General features: G+C 39.1%; 1 non-coding gene across 1 annotated transcript; it reads left to right on the top strand.

The window, feature by feature from the left end:
• The first annotated feature begins 1,503 nt into the window (after positions 1-1,503).
• LOC112700430 (small nucleolar RNA R71) lies at positions 1,504-1,611 on the top strand. Its single transcript, XR_003153340.1, has one exon. It is a non-coding gene; the product is annotated as a small nucleolar RNA R71 (small nucleolar RNA).
• Positions 1,612-6,357: the final 4,746 nt, after the last annotated feature.

The raw sequence follows: 6,357 nt of genomic DNA on the forward strand, positions 1-6,357 counted from the left end.
GGGATATCCTTGAGCCTCAAACACAAGGGATCCTTCATTCACTTGAATGATCAGTTCTCCTTTATCAACATCAATCACAGCCTTTGCTGTGGCTAGGAAAGGTCTGCCTAGGATGATGGATTCATCCATGCACTTCCCAGTCTCTAGGACTATGAAATCAGCAGGGATGTAATGGTCTTCAACTTTTACCAGAACATCCTCTACAAGTCCATAAGCTTGTTTTCTTGAGTTGTCTGCCATCTCTAGTGAGATTTTTGCAGCTTGCACCTCAAAGATCCTTAGCTTCTCCATTACAAAGAGAGGCATGAGGTTTACACTTGACCCTAGGTCACACAAGGCCTTCTTGAAGGTCAAGGTGCCTATGGTACAAGGTACTGAGAACTTCCCAGGATCTTGTCTCTTTTGAGGTAATTTCTGCCTAGACAAGTCATCCAGTTCTTTGGTGAGCAAAGGGGGTTCATCCTCCCAAGTCTCATATCCAAATAACTTGTCATTTAGCTTCATGATTGCTCCAAGGTATTTATCAACTTGCTCTTCAGTGACATACTCATCCTCTTCAGAGAAAGAATACTCATCAGAGCTCATGAATGGCAGAAGTAAATTCAATGGAATCTCTATGGTCTCATTTTGAGCCTCAGATTCCCATGGTTCCTCATTGGGGAACTCATTGGAGGCCAGTGGATGTCCATTGAGGTCTTCCTCAGTGGCGTTCACTGCCTCTTCCTTCTCTCCAAATTCGGCAATGTTGATGGCCTTGCACTCTCCTTTTGGATTTTCTTCTGTATTGCTTGGAAGAGTACTAGGAGGGAGTTCAGTAATTTTCTTGCTCAGCTGTCCCACTTGTCCCTCCAAGTTTCTAATGGAGGACCTTGTTTCAGTCATGAAACTCTGAGTGATTTTGATGAGATCAGAGACCATGGTTGCTAAGTCAGAGGTGTTCTGCTTAGAACTCTCTGTCTGTTGCTGAGAAGATGATGGAAAAGGCTTGCCATTGCTAAACCTATTTCTTCCACTATTACTGTTGTTGAAGCCTTGTTGAGGTCTCTGTTGATCCTTCCATGAGAGATTTGGATGATTTCTCCATGAAGGATTATAGGTGTTTCCATAGGGTTCTCCCATGTAATTCACCTCTTCCATTGAAGGGTTCTCAGGGTCATAAGCTTCTTCTTCAGATGAAGCCTCCTTAGTACTACCTGGTGCATTTTGCATTCCAGACAGACTTTGAGAAATCATATTGACTTATTGAGTCAATATTTTGTTCTGAGCCAATATGGCATTCAGAGTTTCAATCTCAAGAACTCCTTTCTTCTGATTTGTCCCATTGTTCACAGGATTCCTTTCAGAAGTGTACATGAATTGGTTATTTGCAACCATTTCAATTAGCTCTTGAGCTTCTGTAGGCGTCTTCTTCAGATGAAGAGATCCTCCAGCAGAGCTATCCAAAGACATCTTGGATAGTTCAGAGAGACCATCATAGAAAATACCTATGATGCTCCATTCAGAAAGCATATCAGAGGGACACTTTCTGATTAATTGTTTGTATCTTTCCCAAGCTTCATAGAGGGATTCTCCTTCCTTCTGTCTGAAGGTCTGGACTTCCACTCTAAGCTTACTCAATTTTTGAGGTGGAAAGAACTTTGCCAAGAAGGCATTGACTAGCTTTTCCCAAGAGTTCAGGCTTTCTTTAGGTTGAGAGTCCAACCATGTCCTAGCTCTGTCTCTTACAGCAAAAGGGAATAGCATAAGTCTGTAGACCTCAGGGTTAACCCCATTAGTCTTGACAGTGTCACAGATTTGCAAGAACTCAGCTAAGAACTGATGAGGATCTTCCAATGGAAGTCCATGAAACTTGCAATTCTGTTGCATTAGAGAAACTAATTGAGGCTTAAGCTCAAAGTTGTTTGCTCCAATGGCAGGGATAGAGATGCTTCTCCCATAGAAGTCGGGATTAGGTGCAGTAAAGTCACCCAGCACCTTCCTTGCATTGTTGGCATTGTTGTTGTTTTCGGCTGCCATGTGTTCTTCTTCTTTGAAGATTTCTGTTAAGTCCTCTACAGAGAGTTGTGCCTTAGCTTCTCTTAGCTTTCGCTTCAAGGTCCTTTCAGGTTCAGGATCAGCCTCAACAAGAATGCTTTTGTCTTTGCTCCTGCTCATATGAAAGAGAAGAAAACAGGGAAATATGGAATCCTCTATGTCACAGTATAGAGATTCCTTGAGGAGTCAGAGGAAAAGAAAAATGGAAGACAGAGGTAGAAAATTCGAACTTATCAAGAAAGATGGAGTTCGAATTGTGTATTAAGGAATAGTGTTAGTCCATAAATAGAAGGATGTGAGAAGAGGGGAAGTAATTTTCGAAAATTAAGTAATGGATTTTGAAAACATTTTGAAAAACACTAATTGATTTTCGAAAATAAGAGTGAGAAAGAAGTAAAGTGATTTTTGAAAAAGATTTTGAAATTAGAAATCAAAAAGATTTGATTGAAGACTATTTTGAAAAAGATGTGGTTAAGAAGATATGATTTGAAAAACATTTTAAAAAAAGATTTGATTTTAAAAATTAATGACTTGGCTAACAAGGAAAGATATGGTTCAAACATTAAACCTTTCTCAACAGAAAAGGCAACATACTTGAAATGTTGAATCAAATCATTAATTGATAGCAAGTATTTTTGAAAATAGAAAGAAATTGATTTTAAAAAAGATTTGATTGAAAAAAATTGATTTGAAAAAGATTTGATTTTGGAAAATTTTGAAAACTAAAAAAAAAATTGAATTGAAAACAAAATCTTCCCTCTTGTGCCATCCTGGCGTTAAACGCCCAGAATGGTGCACATTCTGGCGTTTAACGCCCAAAACTCTGCCCTTTTGGGCATTAAACGCCCAGCCAGGCACCCTGGCTGGCGTTTAAACGCCAGTCTGTCTTCTTCACTGGGCATTTTGAACGCCCAGCTTTTTCTGTGTAATTCCTCTACTGTATGTTCTGAATCTTCAATTCTCTGTATTATTGACTTGAAAAGACACAAATTAAAAATATTTTAGGATTTTTAATAATGAAGGAATAATCAAATGCAACTAAAATCAAATAACCATGCATGCAAGACACCAAACTTAGCAGTTTGTATACTACTGACACTAACAAAATGAGAGTGCATATGAGGCACATAAAACACTCAAGTCAAGAGAATTCAAAGATCAGAGCAAGTAAATCATCAAGAATAACTTGAAAATCACTTAAGACACATGAATGAGTGCAAGAAGAACAAAAACATGCAATTGACACCAAACTTAAAATGAGACTCTAGATTCAGACAAGAAATATTTTTGGATTTTATGATTTTGTAATTTTTTTGTGCTTTTTCGAAAATAAACTGGAAAAAGAAAATAAAGTTATCAAAATTCTTAATGAGAATTCCAGGAATCATGCAATGTTTAGTCTAAGACTCCGGTCCAGGAATTAGACATGGCTTCACAGCCAGCCAAGCTTTCAAAGAAAGCTTCGGTCCAAAACACTAGACATGGCCAATGGCCAGCCAAGCCTTAGCAGATCACTGCTCCAACAGCAAGATTGATAGAAATCAATAAGCTCTTGTGATGATAGGTTGAAACCTCGGTCCAATAGAATTAGACATGGCTTCACAGCCAGCCAGACTTCAACAGATCATCATGAAACACTAGAATTCATTCTTAAGAACTCTAAAAAAAATACCTAATCTAAGCAACAAGATGAACCGTCAGTTGTCCAAACTCAACAATCCCTGGCAACGGCGCCAAAAACTTGGTGCTGTTGCCGGATCAGAAATTTGGCACTGATGTTACCGGACCAAAAGCTTGCCGAAAACTCGAACAATCCCCGGCAACGGCGCCAAAAACTTGGTATGCGAAATTGTGATCAATACTTTTCACAACTCAAATAATTCTCGGTAATGAATCCAAAAAAAACTTGGTGTTCAATACCATGGCATAAACACAACTTCGCACAACTAACCAGCAAGTGTACTGGGTCGTCCAAGTAATAAACCTTACGCGAGTAAGGGTCGATCCCACAGAGATTGTTGGTATGAAGCAAGCTATGGTCACCTTGTAAATCTTAGTCAGGCAAACTCAAATGGATATGTGTGATATACGAATAAAACATAAAGATAAAGATAGAGATACTTATGTAATTTATTGGTGGGAATTTCAGATAAGCGCATGAAGATGCTGTGTCCCTTCCGTCTCTCTGCTTTTCTACTGTCTTCATCCAATCCTTCTTACTCCTTTCCATGGCAAGCTTATGCAAGGGTTTCACCGTTGTCAGTGGCTACCTCCCATCCTCTCAGTGGAAATGTTCAACGCACCCTGTCATGGCACGGCTATCCATCTGTCGGTTCTCAATCAGGCCGGAATAGAATCCAGTGATTCTTTTGCGTCTGTCACTAACGCCCCGCCCTCAGGAGTTTGAAGCACGTCACAGTCATTCAATCATTGAATCCTACTAAGAATACCACAGACAAGGTTAGACCTTCCGGATTCTCTTGAATGCCGCCATCAGTTCTAGCCTATACCACGAAGACTCTGATCTCACGGAATGGCTGGCTTGGTTGTCAGGCGAGCGCTCGGTTGTCAGGCGATCAACCATGCATCGTGTATTAGGAATCCAAGAGATATTCACCCAATCTAAGGTAGAACGGAGGTGGTTGTCAGGCACACGTTCATAGGTGAGAATGATGATGAGTGTCACGGATCATCACATTCATCAAGTTGAAGAACAAGTGATATCTTAGAACAAGAACAAGCAGAATTGAATAGAAGAACAATAGTAATTGCATTAATACTCGAGGTACAGCAGAGCTCCACACCTTAATCTATGGTGTGTAGAAACTCCACCGTTGAAAGTACATAAGAACAAGGTCTAGGCATGGCCGTGAGGCCAGCCTCGCAATGATCTAAGATAGCATAAGAACAAGGATAGCTACCCCCATCTCTATATACAATAGTAAAAGGTCCTACTTATAGAGAGCTAGTAGCCTAAGGTATACAAAGATGAGTAAATGACATAAAAATCCACTTCCGGGCCCACTTGGTGTGTGCTTGGGCTGAGCAATGAAGCATTTTCGTGTAGAGACTCTTCTTGGAGTTAAACGCCAGCTTTGGTGCCAGTTTGGGCGTTTAACTCCCATTCTTGTGCCAGTTCCGGCGTTTAACGCTGGGAATTCTGAGGGTGACTTTGAACGCCGGTTTGGGCCATCAAATCTTGAGCAAAGTATGGAATATCATATATTGCTGGAAAGCCCAGGATGTCTACTTTCCAACGCCGTTGAGAGCGCGCCAATTGGGCTTCTGTAGCTCCAGAAAATCCACTTCGAGTGCAGGGAGGTCAGAATCCAACAGCATCTGCAGTCCTTTTTAGTCTCTGAATCAGATTTTTGTTCAGGTCCTTCAATTTCAGCCAGAAAATACCTGAAATCACAGAAAAACACACAAACTCATAGTAAAGTCCAGAAAAGTGAATTTTAACTAAAAACTAACTAGATCATACTAAAAACATACTAAAAATAATGCCAAAAAGCGTACAAATTATCCGCTCATCAGTTCCCTGCAATAACAGTGCCAAGTTTTGATCCGGAAACAACACCAAGTTTTTGGTGCCGTTTCCGGGGATTGTTTGAGTTTGGACAACTGACGATTCATATTGTTGCTTAGATTAGGTATTTTTCACAATTTTTAGGAATGAATTCTAGTGTTTCAAGGTGATTTTCTTATTATCACCAAAGCTGATTGATCTTCATCAATTGAGCTCTTGAATGCAATGTCTTGCTGAAGCTTGGCTAGCCATGTCTAATTCCTTTAGACTGAAGCTTTAGACTAACATTGCATGATTCCTGGGATTCTTATTAAAAATTTTGAATCTCTTTATTTTCTTCTCCATATAATTTTCGAAAAAAAACCAAAAAATTACAAAATCATAAAAAACCAAAAATATTTCTTGTTTGAGTATAGTGTCTCATTTTAAGTTTGGTGACAATTGCATGTTTCTGTTCTTCTTGCATTTTTCATGTGCCTTCAGTGATCTTCAAGTTGTTCTTGATGATTTACTTGCTCTGATCTTTAAATTCTCTTATCTTTAGTGTTTTGTTGTTTCTCATATGCATTCTCAATTTGTTAGTGTCAGTAGTATACAAACTTTTAAGTTTGGTGTCTTGCATGCATTGTTTATTTGATTTTAGTTGCATTTTGATTATTCTTCATTATTAAAAATCAAAAAAATCTTTAATTTGTGTCTTTTCAAGTCAATAATACAGAGAATTGAAGATTCAGAACATACAGCAGAGGAATTACACAGAAAAAGCTAGGCGTTCAAAACTCCTAATGAAGAAG

The sequence above is a fragment of the Arachis hypogaea genome, chromosome 6 (genome assembly GCF_003086295.3).
Source record: "Arachis hypogaea cultivar Tifrunner chromosome 6, arahy.Tifrunner.gnm2.J5K5, whole genome shotgun sequence".
NCBI classification, from domain to species: Eukaryota; Viridiplantae; Streptophyta; class Magnoliopsida; order Fabales; family Fabaceae; genus Arachis; species Arachis hypogaea.